The following is a 17,470-nucleotide window of genomic DNA, read 5'->3' as shown; positions in this document are numbered from 1 at the left end:
CCCAAGGCCTATTACTGCAAGGCCAAACATGCTGCCTCCCTCCAGCCCTTTTACCAACCGTTCCTCCCAAAGCACCCACCACCTCTCTCCTGGGTTCAGTAATTCACTGCAGTGGCCACACAGAACTCACGGATTATGGGGTTTATTAGGGAAGCACCAGGCTACAACTCAAGTTCAGGAAGGACACTCAGTCTCTCTCCCAGCCCACTGTCCCTCAGCCAAGAGTCTCTCACAGTCTCTTTTCCAGCAGTGCTGGTCCCTCGGTGTCTCACTCAGTGAAGCGTGTCTCTTGCGGCTCTTTCCCAGCAGTGCGTGTCTCTTTCAGGGGCGCGTGTCTCTTTCAGCAGCATGTCTTCCTCCACCAGCAATCAGAGAGAGAGAGAGTTCTGCCTCTAGGAGGCCTCCTTTTGAGCCCCGCAGGGTGGTCAAACTAGCCAATCATAGCATCAGAACTCTAAGCACCTGAGAGAGAGTGGGCACCTCCCAGAACATTATATTGTGCCACGCCCAACAGAAATACTCCACCACTCATTCCATGCTCATTCCACCACTGAGTTTACAATGACTTATGGGTAGAAAAGCCATACTAAGTAATTTACTACACTGCACATGTGGTCTATTCTGGAGCATGCTCCGTAAGCACTGAAAAAGAATGTAGGTTGTGCTTTGGTTGGGTGGAGTGTTCCGTATACATTTATGAGGTCTAGTAGGTTGATTATGTTGCTTAGATCTTCTGTATCCCTGTTGAGTTTCTTTCTAGTTGTTCTAGCCCTCATCTAAAGTGATGTATTAAAGTGTCCTATTATTATTGTCAAATTGTCTGTTTCTCTTTTCAGTCCTTTTAAAGTTTTATATATGTATTTTGGGACTCTTTCATTGGGTCTGTAGATATTTATTATTGTTATGTCCTGTTGTTCTGTTAACTCTTTAATCAATATATAATGTTCATGCTTGTCTGTTTTGTTGATTTTTGCCTTAAAGTCTGTTTTATCAGAAATTAATATTGCTACTTGTGCTCTTTTTTTGGCATGCTGTGGTAGTTTAGGTCTTGTGTCAACTTCACAGGGCCATGATTATGAGGGCTCAGCAACTGGATACAGGTATTCTCCATGTTGAGATTGTAATCACCTCTGTGGTAGAATCTGCTATGAACAGCTAAAGTAGTTGTCTTCTGGGTGTGGCCTGCTTCCTATGTATAAATAGAAATTCTGAGAAAGGTTTCTGGTACCCTGGCACATTTTGAATCCTGCTTTTGGCCAAGTCTTGGTCTTAGCTCCTGTACTTGAAACAGTGGCCTGCCGTGTTGTCTCCTGATCTTACCATATTACCTATTGACCTTGGTTTTGTCAGCCTCAGTAGCCAGTAGCTGCACAAATCAGAAAGAAGCTTCTAGCTCCATTGGGCCGGGAACTAGAGCCAGAGCTAAAGCCCATAGTCGATAGACTTTCATTATAGCCTGTAGCCAACACTTTGAATTCTGACTTCTAGCTTCCTAAACTGTAAGAGAATATATTCCTGTTTGTTAAAACCAACCCCTTGTGGTATATTTGTTATAGCAGCACTAGAGAATGAAGACAGAATTTGGTACTGAGAGAGTAGGGTGCTACTCTAATGGATACCTAAAATGTAGAACCAGGAGTGGAGCCCGTCCTTGGACCTGAGATCCCTACACTGAGACCAGCAAAGAGATGACAGCAGCAGAGCCAAGAGACCAGCATGAGACAGAGTGACGGGCTTGCCAGCCCCCCAAGTAGAGAGCTGAATGCCTTTGGACAAGAGGTTTCCTGGCAGAGTGGGTTGCTTTTGTGCACTAATTAGTAGAAAACAGCATGAGGCGGAGCAGCAGGCTTGCCACCTCATGGAGCAAGAAAGCTGAGTGCCTTTGGGCAGGAAGCTTCCTGGCGGATCAGGTTGCCTTCAGGCATCAATTGGTAGAGCTGAAGAGCTTTCTAACACCTGCTTTAACAGGGAAGAGGCCTGGCTGGGTTCTTCAAGAGACCAAGGAAACAGGAAGCAGAGCTGCCTCAGTTTCAAAGGGTAGGACCATGGCCTCTAGGGGTAAAACCACCACAGCCTCCTAAGTTTCAAAGAGCTAGATCTTCACCAACTCATTTCTGGAGTATGGGGCTGCTGTACATGAGTGCCATTGGGATGGGGCCATATCTAGTGCCCAAAAGTGTGTGTGTGTGGGGGGGGGGGTACTGAGCTGCCATGCCCAAGGGGAAGAAGAACAGGGCTTGCCAGGCCAAAGGGGTGAGGTCACCACTCAGATGGGCTAATAGACTTGGGCCACCCAGTGAAAGAGATGTGTACAGGTGCCCAGTTGACTGGGGGTGGAATGTTAAGGTTGTATGTCAGATGGCTGGGCTGTGGTTTTGAGTGCTCAGCAGCTGGGTGTGTTCCCCCATAATGAGACTGTGATCACTTCCATGGTGGAATCTGTTGTGAGCAGCTAAGTTGTTGTCTTCTGGGTGTGGCCTGCTTCCTGTATTTAAGGAAAATCTTTGAGAAGGTTTTGAGCTTCTTGGCACATTTTGGATCCTGCTTTTGGCTGAATTTCCACCTCCAGTTCCTGGACTTGAACCAGTGGACTGCTGTGTTGTCTGCCGTTCTTGGGATTGTTCTTGGACTTGAACCAGTGGCCTACCGTTTCGTCCACTGATCTTGGGATTGTGTCATTTTACCTGCTGACCTTGGGTTCATTTGAAGCCCAAGATCAGGGGGCCTTCACCCAGCCCCTAGAGCCAGCACTCTGAATTTGAACTTTTAAATCCTAAATTGTAACAGAATAAATTCCTCTTTTTTAAAGCCATACACTTGTGATATTTCTGTTATAGCAGCACTAGAGAACTAAAACACCTTCCAGTGTATTATCTGTTTCTGAAATTTTAGTGTTAACTTTCTAGATTTCTATTTCCTGATTTTGTATGTTTTCTGATTTTCCTTTTGTCCGTTTTTTTTTTTTATTTCTTCCTTTTTTATTTTTCTAGAATTTTGAATGTGGTTTCCTCAAAATTTCTGCCAATCCATTGAAGGTTATGAACTATAATTCTTTTGAATTCCTGGTCACGTTATTCCAGTAGCATTTCTTCTCTGGATAATTTTCTGGCCCCTGTATTTTGGTCACTTTCCTGATGGATCTTGTTTTATTTTACTGTGTATGATTTGAAGTTGTCTTCTGTCTCCAAGACATAGTAGTGTTATTGTGTTAATTTTTTTATTTATGTTGCTTTGCTTCACTCTGATTTCTTGTTTTGTGTTGTTTTAATATATCCTGGCAACAGGGCGAGTGTTTTACTCTGGTTACTAGCTTGGTAGTACTGGGGCACTCAGCATCCGTCTCTGGGTGTATTTGTTAGTGGGTGGCATGTGAATGTGGGTCTCTGATCACTTTTCATGCTAAGCAGCTGAGAGCAGGCTTGGTGGGTTTTGGCCACCCCTGTTGTTGATCCAGTGGTGCTGGAGCAGATGTTTGCACTAACCTAGTGAGGATAGTGGCAGATGTGATAGGTATGACTGGGTAAGGTCTCTGGCTCCCAACTGTTGGGGAAAGATAGGAAAAAAAAGGGGAGGGTAGAAATAAGAGAGAGCAAGTTGTTAGGCTCATGGGCTCAGGACTATGATCACAGGAGACATCAAGCTGAACACATACAACATACAACACAAAACATTATGTACATATATATGTACAACACAAAAACATTTTTCTACAGCCTACTTTGGTGAGGAGCGACTGGGGTCTTAAAAGCTTGCAAGTAGCCATCTAGATGCAACAGTTGGTCTTCCTTCCTCAGGAGCAAAGAAGAATCAAGACAACCAAAGACACATGGAAATAATTAGTTCAAAGGAGTAGTGGACCATGCAGACTTCAGCCTACATGACCCTGAGACCAGAACAAGATGGTGCTCAGCTACCACTGTCATCCACTTGGAAAGGGATCAGCAGTGCAGGAGATCCTAGCTAGAGTGAGAGAACAATGTGAAACAAAACTGAAAATCATAAAAAAAGACAAGGCTTTCTAGTTTGATAGAGACTGGTGAAAGCCCTGAGACTATGGCCCCTAGTCACACTTTAGGCCTGGAATTGAATTTATTCCCGTAACTTCCAGCCAAACAACAGACAGGCGTATAAGGTGAACATATACACCAGGTGGGTACACTCCTTAGAACAATCAGCTGTGGGAGATTAGAAGGATAGTATTTGCACAGGGAGATAGCTCAGAGGGGAAGAATGAATAGTAAAGAAGACCACAGGGAAAAGATGATCACAGGGAGGAAGTGGGAAGAGAACGGTTACATTATGGGCATTTCAGTCAATGTCATGAAACAAAATGTGTATGAACTGCTGCGTGAAAATTAATTTGCTTTGCAAACTTTCACCCAAATTATAATTTTTAAAGAAGGAAAAAAAAGACCCGCCCATACTAGACTTGTCATAAGATCTAAGGCTTCAAGCAGGAAAGGATAGGGAGTGGTCTCTTTCTTTCTCTCTCTGTCTCTAACTTGTATGTATACAATGGTAGCAGGTCACAGTGGCTACAAGGTTAAATCTTTGGTGCTGCAGTGGCAGTGAGGTGTGGGAGGCAGTGATATCAGTAATGGTTGTGTTAAAAGTAATTTCCTGATGCACATGTGACATAAATGGTAGGTAGCATCTGTGTCTTGGTGGCAACTGAAGACCAAGTCTGGACACTGTTTGGAATGTTGTTCCTGGCAGCTTTGCCTTTTACTTGGCACTGCACAGCCCTCCCAAAGATTCTGTCAGTTACCCTATATCCTTCTAATAAACTCTTGTTAGAGTAATCACTCAGAGTTTATGTCTAGTTTTGCAAGTGAGAGCTCTGATTAATAATTACCAAAAAGTGGATGCTTTTCTCCAAAATCCTCATAATGATAATGGTTTGAATTAAAAAAAAAAAAAAAAAAAATGGAGAGGGTATGGAAAAAAAAGAAAAGCAAAAACATTAGGTGGAAGAGGGGAGAACTAAGAAGAAAAACAAACAACAAAAAAATGTATGTAGCACAGTCTTGGACCAAATGTTAGCTGTGAAACATAGCTGCTGCAGAAATGTGGCACTCAGTATGCTGGAGTGTGTACCACGAAATGCAGAAAATCAGGGGTGCTGCTATTGGTCTCAGAGTGTGAGAGATGAAGCACTGCCTTAGCCTGGTCCCTCCCTTCCAAAAAACCACAGGAAAAAAATAAAAGGTAGGGTAAAGAAAGAACACAAATATACAAGGGACAGTAGAATAGGGAAGAACTAAGAAGAAAGGAATAAAGAAAAAGAAATACAGGAATATGGGGCAGGGGAGAAACTGTTGCAAGTTTTACCCACCAAACACAGCTGCAGCAGCAACATGGAGCTCACCACCATCCACAGACGGGAAGGGGTGGGCACTGTGGACCATGGAAGCAGGGTGTGTACCTGCTTAAAAAAAAAATCGGGGAGATGAAGAGGCAGGAATAAGAACAGAAGGGGAAAATAGAGGAGAAGAGGGAGGGACTCTGAAGAGGATAAAAAGCAGGACAGTCCAGCCACTACAAATGCCTGGGAGAGCATACCATGGAGGGGCAGGCGTGAGCAGGTGTTGTTAACCACATGAGCTAGCATGGAGGATCACCTGCTCTTTGGGTCAAAAAAAAGTAAAAGAGCAAGGGAAGAGGAAGAGAAAGGAAAGGAAAAAGGGACAGGGAACAACTAAGCAGAGAGTTAAAAAGAAAAGTAAAAACAGCACAGCACTGGCAGTGGAGGGAGTTTGACCAGCTGTGTGTAGGGTGGGTGGGATCATGCCTCTACTCACTGGTAGGTTGTGCAATATAAGGGGGAAAGTCATTCACATCTCTGGTTGCCCAGTTGCCAATATTGGTGTCAGTGCAATGTTGGGCAAGTACAGCAGGTTATCTGTTTCTGTTCTAATCAGAAGGCTGCTTGCAATAATTGAAAATGGTGGTGCTGTGCCAGTTGGCAGTTTCCTGCTCTTAATTCACTGTTTCTGTCCATTCTCTTCCTCTCATCATTATTTGATCTCGTTTTTTAAACTTCCTTTGAAGCTCTTGGTTCTGATATTGTCTGTAGCTGTTTTACTTGGTTTCTTGAGTCTTTGTTGTAGAGTGTCAGAAAAGTATCTGTCTAGTCCTCCATCTTAAGAGCTCTGGTAGTGTAGTACCTAAGGCACTTGACTGCTAAGCAGAAGGCTGGCGGTTCAAACCCACCAGCCACTCCTTGGAAGGAAGGTTGGGCAATCTACTTCTATAGTGATACTGCCTTGGGAACCCAAGGAGCGGTCTCTGTGAGTCAGGTCCGACCCGACGTCACATAACAACAACAGTCCTCCATCTTGGATTCACCTTTTTTTTTAAATAGCATTTTTCTTGTTGTTCATTAGTGTTTTGTTTCTGTTTTAACAATTACCAAATGCATGCATTTAAGGACTTTTATGTGGCATAGTGGTTAAAGCTTTCAGCTTCAAACTAAAACGGCAGTTCAAACCCACCAGCTGCTCTGTGGGAGAAACAAGAGGCAGTTTGATTCTGTGAAGATTTACAGCCTTGGAAACCATATGGGGGAGTTCTTTTCTGTCCCACAGTGTCACTACAAGTCAGAATTGGCACGATGGCAGATTTTTGTTTATTTTTTAAATCTGTATAGAAGCCCTGGTGGCACAACAGCTAAGCATTCAACTGTCAACCAAAATGTTGGTAGATTGAACCCACTCCACTGCTGCACAGGAGAGAGACCTGGCAATCTGCTCTCTTAGAAATTATAGCCTAGATAACCCTATGGCTCAGATTTACTCTTTGGGTTGCTATGAGTTGAAAATCACCTAACTCAATGGCACTTAACAATAACAATCTACTCTCTAGTTTTAACATAATTTAAATAATCCTTTTCTGTTTTTTTCATTGTTGTTGTTGTTATGGGCCCTCCAGTTGTCTCTGACTCATAGCAACCCCTCCTTGGGTTTCCAAGACAATATTACTAGGAAGTAGATTGCCCAATCTTCCTTCCAGGAGTGGCTGGTGGGTGTGAACTGCCAACCTTCTGGTTAGCAGTCAAGTGCCTTAGGCACTACGCCACCAGAGCTCCCACAAAGATACTTAAGTAATCCTTTTTTAAAAAATATGTTTCCACTTTTTTGTTTTGTTTTGTTTGTGTTGTATTTATTATAAATTGTACTTTGGTGAAAATACTGACCTAAATTCTTCCTGTCACTTAAAGGAATATGTGTTGGGGTCCAAGGTTTCACTTTTAATATGTAAATAGAATTTGGGGATTTAGGGATAATTTTATATTCTCAACAAAACCTGACTTTTCATGATTTTTTTTCTGTCTAAAAACTGCTATTTTGGAAGTCAAATGGTGAATATTGATGCTTTTTGCAGCCATGATCTAATAAGCTAATTTTCCCCCAGGCCAGCAGTTTTTAAACTTTTCCACAGACCTTCCAGAGGGTCTGTGAGGTCAAAGTGATTTTCATGAAAACTGTAAAACATCATTTGCCCTTTTCACTACAATTCTCTCATATTGTACAGTGGAGTTTTGTAGGGATTTGACAACATGTAATGACTTCATTCCTCTGACAGCTCGTATGTGTGCTTGGATATTCTTGTCTTTTAAAAATGTCTTCATTTTAATTCCTAATGTGGTAAATATCAGTAACGATGGCTCATATAAATAAAAGCTCTTTGGACTGCTCAGTAGTTTTCAATAGTGTAAAAAAGGTCCTGAGACCAGTAATTTTAAGAAGTGCTGCCCTAGGCAAATGAATGCCTTTGGCTGACTGAGGTCATTGTACAAAGTAATGGGAAAGAATATATAATATCTCGGATACAGACATATATCAAATAAAGAAAAGATCTTGGCTGTGACAAGTTAGATTACAAAGATCTCTGAACACTTTGCATACCTACTTCCCTTTCTTATTCTTGCCAAATAATTGTCTTGGTTCTGGCATCTAGCCTTGAGGTGCAGCCAAATCCAGGAATTTAGATGCTGGTCTCTTGGTGAGATATAAAATATATAGCCCTTAACTCCAGGGACTCCTTGTCATTGTCTTTGTTAGTTTATTTATCTACTTATTACAAAACTGCAAAGCTATCACTTTAAATGGCCTTTAGCATCACATTTATTGGTCAGGACAAGCATGTAGTAGAACATTTAGTAGAACTGGAAAGCTCACACTCAGAATGCCTTCCTGATCGCTTCTTTGAGCAAACTGGGGTGAATGGGGCCTTTTAGGCATTTAAAATGGCAAGTGTGTGTCATTGGGAAGACAAAGGAAACATGACCTGAAAACTTCTTGAATATTACACATAATTTTTCATTCATTTATCAAATTCAATAATTATTTCTTGAGCCTCTACCCTGCCAGGCATTGTGCTAGGGACCAAGGGTTAAAAGATGAAAAAAAAAGATTACTAGACTCAAGTGCTCCTTGAACCTCAAGGATATTATTGTACCAGCACATCACGACTCTGTACTCAAAAGGTTAACCTTGAGTTTTAAACATACTGAGTTAAGTCTGGAATGTTTTTAAATGCAGAAGGATTTCAGACCCAAGATACATGTTAGTACTCGGTGCATCACTTACTTGTAGTCCATTTGGTGGAGCGATACAGGATTCTTATCTTTCTTTTGTTGCATACTCAGTGATCCTATGGCTTTATGCACCATCCTCATGCCGACTATTCCAAATTTAAATATGCCCATGCTGAACTTCTCCCCAGACTCGAAAGTCAAATATCCAGCTGCCTACTTGCCATCTCTGCTTCTCTGTGTCTGATAGACATTTCACACCATATAGTGTCACAAACTGAATTCCTGTTCTTTACCCTAAAACCTCCTCAGTGCGTGCTCTTCCCCATCTCACTAAATGGCAGCCCTATTCTTCCAGTTCCTTTGTCAAAATTTTGCAGTCATACTTGCAACTTCTTTCTGTCATGCCCAACATCAAGTCTGTCAGGAAATCCTGTTCATTCTGCCTTCAGAATATGTACACAGCCTGATCTCTTCTTATAACTTCCATGGCAACCATCCTAGTCCATGACAACATCCTTTCTAACCTGGCTTATTTAGTTCTCTTGTTCTACCTTTGCCCCCCTATAGTCTATTTTTAACACATGAGCTACCAGGATCCTTTAGAAAACTAAGGCCATGCCACTCTTCTGCTCAGAATCTTCCAGTAGCTTCTCATAACATTTAGAGAAATAGCTAAAGTCCTTAAAGTGGCCTACCTGGTCCCACGTAATGTGGCCCCCCATTACCTCTCTGATCTTCTATTCTCTTACTTGCTGATTTTCACTGGCCACACTGGCCTTCTTGCTGTTCCTTAAATAATACAAGGCAAGGTCCAATGTTAGGGCTTCCATAGAATAGCTATTTTCTTTGCCTGAAATATTATTCCTACAGATATCCATATGACCTTCAATTTATTCCTCCAGGTATTCTGACTTCCTTCAAGTCTTCACTCAGATGTCATCTTTCCAGTTAGGCAGGCTGTGGTCAGAATTGCAACTCTCAAGCACTCACTTTTACTCTTACTTCGCTTTAGTTTTCTCCAAAGTCCTTTTACTTGCTAAAACCAAAAACCAAACCTAACTCACTGCCACTGAGTAAATTCCAACTCATAGCAACCCCCTTTGGGTTTCCAAGGCAGTAAATCTTTATAGAAGTAGAGTGTCCCATCTTCCTTCCATGGAGCAGCTGGTAGGTTTGAACTGCCAACCTTCTGGTTAGAAGTCAGAATCCTTAGGCACTGAGCAACCAGAGCTCCTTTTTACTTGCTAAAGTACCATTTAATTATTTACTTTTTTTATTACCTTCCCATACTAAAGTATAAATTCCACGAGGGCAGGGATTTTTGTTTGGTCTGTTCACTGTACTCTTGTTTCTCTAGTGCCTACAATAGTGTCCAGCACCAAGTAAGGACTTAATGGATATCTGTTGACTCTAGAGGGATACAAAGCGCACCCTGTGACACTGTCAGAAAAGGTGACAACAAAATAACCCCAGGGTCCATGGTGGCAGACGGGCTGGCTTGGAGGGAAGCAGTGGCATCACTAGGGTTGGTGTCACCCATCACCCAGTACAGTAACTCATCACACAAGCACCCATCACCCGCTAATTAGGAGGTGGTGGGTGGGCTATGGTGCCTGACTACTAAAGGGTCAAGGAAGCTGTATCATCTGACCTCCTCTTACTCCACAAGAGGAAGACAGAATCACCATCAGCAGCCCAAGGCCTGTTCTTATGAAGCCAGATATGCCACTACCCTCCAGTCCTCTTACTAACCTTGTCACCAACTGTTTCTCCCGAGGCACCCACCACCTCTCTCCTGGGTTCAATAATTCGCTCCAATGGCCATACAGAACTTGCAGATGATGGGGTTTTTTGGGGAAGCAACAGGCTACAATTCAAGTTCAGGAACACATTCAGTCTCTTAGCTGGCCATCTCTCTCAGCAGGCTATCTCAGCAGGTTGTCTCTCTCAGTCTCTCTCACTAGTATGTCTCTCAGCAGCATGTGTTTCTTGCATGTTGTTGATAAACATCTCTCTCAGCAGCATGTCTCTTTCAGCAGCACATCTCTCTCAGCCAGCAGTCAGAAAGACTCCTTCTGCCTCTGGGAGAAGGAGCCTGCCAGAATGGCCCAAAACAACCAATCCCAACATCAGAGTTCTACACACCTGAGAGAGAGTGAACTTCGCAAAAGATTGCTTCATACTACTCCAAGGGAAACACACCAGGTGGATAACTTTAGCAATAAGCTCACACCAAAGTGGGAGTTACAAAGACTGTGGCTAGAAAAACAATGCTGTATAATTTACCATACTGTGCTGCCATTTGGTAGGCCTTGGCCAATGGGAGAGGGGAGGAGTTGCAGGAAGCTTTTAGGGTGGGGCTGGGAAGGCCAGGGTGGCACAGTTTTCTGCCCTGTGGAGGGCCTGGCCCATGCTGCTCCACCCACCAAGGTGAGATTTGCTGGCCTGCCCCATCAAAGGAGAGGGGGAGTTGTTGTGACATGAGTTGCCACATTGGGTGACACCAACCCTAGTGACCCTACTGTTGAATATTTACATTTCTGGCAGTAAAACAGAAGCAGAAGACAGCTAGGATTCTTTTAAATGCTCTAGCTCTCCCTAATTAATAGCCCTTTTGCAGCTGAAGATTTAGCAGCCAGCAAGGGGAGCTCTTGATGAAACTGGTGTTTGTTCACTGGAGTGCAAACATACATAAATTACTGGATGGTGTTTCTTTTAGCATTCCACAAGGGGTTTCTCAGAATATATACAAAGCTTAGGAATATTGACTGTAGGAATTTTATCTAAGCAGCTGTAGAAAATAATGAAGATATTTTTCAAGAATTTTGTTCATTTTTCAAAAAGTACAAATTAAACATCTCTGGCCCTTAAGATATCATGTAAGGCTATCTTCTGAATAGTTTTTAAAGGCATTCATTTTATACTGATCCAAATTCTGCTCTAAATAATGGTTGATGTTTATCAACAAAGATGAAAAGACCTGTTTACTAAAAACTGCAGTTGTTTCTGATGTTATCTTTGTATTGTCTGATAAGGATCGGGCATCAGAGAGACAAAGTAATAGAAAATGTTTTACTGTAGGCATACTATAACTTCTCATACTTACATACATTTATTCCTAGTATAAAAACTTCTGAGAGAAACAGCAATATTACACATGCAAAACTTATTTCATGCCTAGGCTTGATCTTTATTCATACCTAGGGAGCTCTGGTAGCATAGTGCCTAAGGCACTTGACTGCTAACCAGAAGGCTGGTAGTTCAAACCCATCAGCCACTCAGAGGAAGGAAGGTTGGGCAATCTACTTCTGTAATGATACTGCCTCGGCAACCCAAGGAGGGGTAGCTATGAGTCGGGTCCGACTGGACGGCACATAACAACAACAACAACAGGCTTAATCTAGGAATGTCCACCTCCTCCACTTTCTCCATCTACACCCCCCCCCAAAAAAAAGTCTGTCGAAGCACTGAGTCTGCCATAAACTCTTTAGTCTTTGTCTGAAATAGTAGCAGGGATTAATATTAGTAAGAGAAATAATTAACATTTATTGAGCACTTAGAAAGCCAGGCCCTGTTCTAAGTACTTTATACTTATCTGCTTATTTAATCTTCACAACAGCCTTATGAAGTTGTGTTATTAACCCCATTATACATGTTGTGGAAAACAGCATAGGAAGGTTAAATAACTGGACCAAAGACATACCATGGAACTGGAGAGCCTTTCTGCTTTTTTATTCCCCCCAGTGTATCTGCTGTGGAAATGCTTTTATACATTTTACGTAATTGTCAAGAGTTGTGATCTTGACAGTGTTGTGTTCCCAAACACCTTTGAGAATCTAGGGAAAGTAATGGAACTTCTTCTAAGAAAAATGCACATAAAAATTCAGTTTTACTAAGATGAAGTTGACTCTAGATGAAGAATGAAATTATACATACTCAAACATCACAGACATGTATGATGGAGAAAACAAAAGTCCCACATAACCTGAAGCCCTAGAGAATGGCATCATTATTATTTTCATCTGTGTTCACCATATTGTTTTTTCTAAGCATATTTGATACAGAGAAGAAAATACGTGATTTTGTTTTTCTGGTTTTTTTTTTTAATGGTTTAAGGACTATATTAAAATGTAAAACCTCTGTTTATCAGAAGATACCATTAAAAAATAAAATGGAAAGATAAGCTGTGAACTGAGAGAAGATATTTAAACATTGGACTGCTAACCAAAAGGTCAGTAGTTCGAACCTGCCAGCCACTTTGTGGGAGAAAGATGAGGCAATCTGCTGATGTAAAGATTTGCAGCCTTGGAATCCATATGGGATACTTCCATAGAGATACCACCTTGGAAACCCAAGGTGGAGTCGCTATGAGTCAGACTCGACTCAACAGCAGTGAGCTTTTTTTAATTTTAATTTTTTTTTAAATGACTATATACTGGCTTAACAGCATACATTTATTTAAAGTTATCATACATTTTAAACCATTAAAATTTAAATTTTAAGTCAATAAAGTCAAAAATCGTAAATACACTGTTGTTTATTTAGGTGGTATCTGTAGAAACAATGTAAGAACTCTTCATGAACACAGAGTGCCTTCACTAACCAGATTATGGTATTTACTGTTGAGAGCCTTTCCAATCTGTCTTTAATGGCAAGACTTGAGGAGTTAAAAGAAATATACATCCACACAAGGGAACACAGTTTCAGCTATGATGCAGATAAGGTAGACCTAAGTATTTAGATGGAGTAGTGTCTTTAAAAAATGGTGAAAAAAAAAGAAGTTAAAAATAGTAGGCATACATGGGAGAAAGAAGGGCTGCTTATGCACAGGGAGACAGCTCGGGGCAGGAGTGCATGGAGGGATGGACTCTGGGGAGAAAGCGGAGGGGAGCTGTTGCATTGTGTTAAACCGTGGTCAATGTCATGAGACAAAGTGTATGTGAACTGCTGTATGGGAAGTGAATTTGCTCTGTAAATCTTCACCCAGATCACAATAAAAAAAAAAAAAAGTATGCATAATGGGATCCTCAGTAATAACTGTGCAGTAACTCATACAAGCCAAACAATATATCAAAAATACACAGAATAATAAAATGAATACTTACACACCTTCCCTCTATTAACAAGTAAATCAATCCCTCTGCCACTCAAATTTCTGTGTGTCTCAGTCAATCTTTTCTTATTCCACCTACACAAAAGTTACCTTTTGTTTATTATCCCTCTCTTTATGGTTTTACTCTGCATACATGTAAGCACATACGATGTATTAGTTAGGTTTGCATAGTTGTGAACTTTACCTAAATGATATCACTCTCCTGAGACTTATTTTTTGATCAATATCAATTTTGAGATTCATGTATGTTAATGTTTATAAACTTTAGTTCTTTTCTTGCTGTATAAACAGAATTATTTCTTCACTTAATAATTTTTGTAAATCTTATGTGTTTAAAATGATATCCGGTAGTTTTAACTTAATCTCTCTGATTTCCAAAGATACTGTTTATTGGCCTATTTATTCTTTTGTAAAATGTCTATTCATATATTTTGCCCATTTCTCTCATAGGTGGTTTGTCTTTTTTTAAGATTCATGTAAGTTCTATATATTTTTTATTCAATTCATTGTTGGTTATATGTGTTGTAAATAAACCAAAAAACCAAAGCCCGACTGCCATTGAGTCGATTCTGACACATAGCAACTTCTCCTTGGTTTCCATGGTGGTATGTTTATGGAAGTAGATTGCCCAGTCTTCTTTCCGAGGAGTGGCTAGTGGGTTTGAACCACCAGCCTTCTTGTTAGCAGTCAAAATGCTTTAGGCACTACACCACCAGAGCTCCTGTGTATTGTATAATTGTCATAACTCTAAAACTCACTGCCATCGAGTCGGATCCAACTCACAGCAACCCCTCCTTGGGTTTCCAAGATGGTATCACTATGGAAGTAGATTGCCCCATCTTCCTTTCGAGGAGCGGCCAGTGGGTTTGAACTGTCAGCCTTTTGGTTAGCAGTCACATGCCTTAGGCACTACATCATCTTTTAATTTGCTTCCATTGAACACAGTATTCTACGTTCAGCAGTGTCTTCCTTTTTTTTTCTTTCTCCATCTTTTTATTCTGAAAAATCTAAGCATTCACAAAAAGTTTGAAAGAACATTAGAGTTCTCTTGATCCAAGATTGAACAATTTTTAACATTTTGCTACATTGTCTTATACATACCAAAAAAAAAAAAAATCCACACCAGTTGCCATCAACTCAGTTCTGACTCATGGTGAACCCATGTGTCAAAAAAGAACTGGGCTCCATTTTTTTTTTTTCCCTTAGTCTAATTTGGCTAAGGCACTTGACTGCTAACCAGAAGGCTGGAGGTTCAAATCCACCAGCCAGTCTTCAGAAGGAAGGTTGGGCAATCTATTTCATTGATACTGCCTCGGCAACCCAAGGAGGGGTCACTATGAGTCGGGTCCGACTCGATGGCACATAACAAGAACAACAACAATAATTTGGGTGAAAGTTCACGGAGTAAGTTCATTTTCCATGCAGCAGTTCATACACATTTTGTTTCATTGCAAATCCCCGTAACGTAACAACTTTCTTCACACTTCCTCCCTGTGGTTACCTTTTCCTTGTATGCTTGTTTCATATGCATTCCTGCATTCTGAACTATCTCCCTGTGCAAATACTGCCCTTCTGATCTCTCATGGTCAAGTATTCTGAGGAGTGTACCTACCTGATATAAATGTTCACTTATAGACCCAACTAGTTCAATTCCAGGCCCAAAGGGTGTCTAGGGGCCTTAGTCTCAGGGGCTTCACTAGTCTCTGTCAGACCAGAAAGCCTGTTTGTTTAATGGCTTTGGGTTTTGTTCCACAGTTTTTCCCACTCTATCCATGATCTCCTTCTATAGCGTTTTTAACAGCTGGCTTTTTAGTAGATTGCCAAGCATTTCTCTCAAAACTCCTCTGGCTATACTTGAACTTTCAGCCTTTTGGTTAGCAGTTAAGCATGTTAACTGTTTCTACCACCCAGTAACTCCAGACATACATATTTATATATACATTTGTATGTGTGTATATGTAGAAAGAAATTTTAAGATACTTGTTTTTCTTACACTGTGAATCATGACATTTTACCTGTAAGTAATCTTGACATTTCACTTTTAAGTAATCTTGACAATTTACCTTAAGCAACTATGTCAGCATGTAGCTGCAAAGAATAATGTTCTTCAATACAACCATATCACTCTTAAGAAAATTAACAGTAATTCCATGTCATCTTAATAACTAATCTGTTAGTCATATTTCCCCAATTGTTACAAAAATATCTTTAATAACTGCGTTTCTTTCTTATTTAGTATCCAATCGGAATTCACATATGCATTTGATAGTTAATGCCATCATTTTCTCTCTTAATCTAGTTTATGTTGTTGTTGTGTGTCATTGAGTCAATTCTGAATCATAGCAATCTATATGACAGGGTAGAACTCCCCTGTAGCGTTTCCTAGGCTGTAACCTTTATGGGAACAGATTGCCAGATCTTTTCTTCTACTGAGCAGCTGGGTTCAAATCACCATCCTTTCAATTAGCAGTCAAGCACTTTAACCATCACACCACAAAGGCTCCTAATCTAGCCATATATATAAAACAAACAAACTGCTACCATGAACTTGATTCCAACTCATAGAGACCTCCATTGGGTTTCTAAGGTTATAAATCTTTATGGATGCAGATTGTCTCATCTTCTTCCTGTGGCTCAGCTGATAGGTTTGAACCGCTTTCCTTTTGGTTAGCAGACAGATACCTTATGAGCTATGCCACCAGAGCTCCTCTAATCTGGCTATACCAAAAAAACAAACTCACTGCCATCAAGTCAGTTTGACTCATAGACCCTTCCTTGGGTTTCTGAGGTGGTATCACTACAGAAGTAGATTGCCCAGTCTTCCTTCTGAGGAGTGGCTGGTGGATTTGAACTGCCGGTCTTCTGGTTAGCAGTCAAATGCCTTAGGCACCACACCACCAGGGCTTCTAATCTAGCTGTAACATTGCCTTATTTCTTTTCTTTCATTATTTTGATTTTCTGTAGAATCCAGGCCACTTGTATTACAAAATATCCCATGTTCTTGATTTGTGTTTTTCCAAATGATGGTATTTAAATTTTGAGCAGTCACTTATTACATTAAAAATATGGAAAGTACTTCAATAAGCTCAGCATTATTGGTCTGGTGTTTTGTTGTTTTTTTTTTCAAACAAAATATATTAACCTATTATTATTATGAAGAAAAGGAAGGGGAAAATTGTGTATTTACAGAGTATTCTGTAAATACTGTAAGTATTGTCTTTTTTCATTGAATTGAAGTATCAAATATGAATGTTTATTGTATTAGTTGTGTTTCCACAGAGAAAACAGTATGTTGACTATAAATCTCTGATTTTTTTTTTCAAAAAAATCAATTATTTTAAGTTGCTTTTTCAGAGCAAAATGTTAGTTAATTACATATAGATAACACTGTGAAATTTCTTCATTTTTTTCCTCTAATTCAAATAGTTTGTTGTATCTATTGCATGGAGCATGAAAATACGACTATATTTTGGCACATGAGACATTTGTCTTGGGGCACTTTAAAGAAATGTATTCGTGTCCAGTAAGATAGCTAGAAAGAGACACAGAGAAATTGAGTTATTTTGAGGAATTGGTTCACTCATTTGTGGGGGCTGACAGGTCCAGAACTGGTAGTTCAGACGACAGGCTGGAAATTCCTACAATCTTGTGTCTGAAATCTGTGGATCGTGTGACACACTGGAAATGATGGCACTTTTGTGTCCCTAAACAGTAGATCAGGTGGTGGGAGAGTAATTCCTGCAGTTTATCTTTTTGTGGTTTGGAGGCAGAATCGTCCCTTGGAAAACCTGTGCTTTCACTCTTAAAGCCTTCAGCTG

The 17,470-nt window shown here is 40.6% G+C and overlaps 1 protein-coding gene across 1 annotated transcript in view; it reads left to right on the top strand.

The window, feature by feature from the left end:
• The window catches only part of ITFG1 (integrin alpha FG-GAP repeat containing 1), a 412,834-nt gene that overhangs the window by 103,700 nt on the left and 291,664 nt on the right, over window positions 1–17,470 (top strand). The gene's annotated exons all lie outside the window — the stretch shown is intronic.

Source organism: Orycteropus afer, unplaced genomic scaffold (assembly GCF_000298275.1).
Source record: "Orycteropus afer afer isolate SDZICR_OR568_19922 unplaced genomic scaffold, OryAfe1.0 scaffold00009, whole genome shotgun sequence".
Taxonomy (NCBI): Eukaryota; Metazoa; Chordata; class Mammalia; order Tubulidentata; family Orycteropodidae; genus Orycteropus; species Orycteropus afer.
This window is presented reverse-complemented; position numbering and strand designations above follow the sequence as displayed.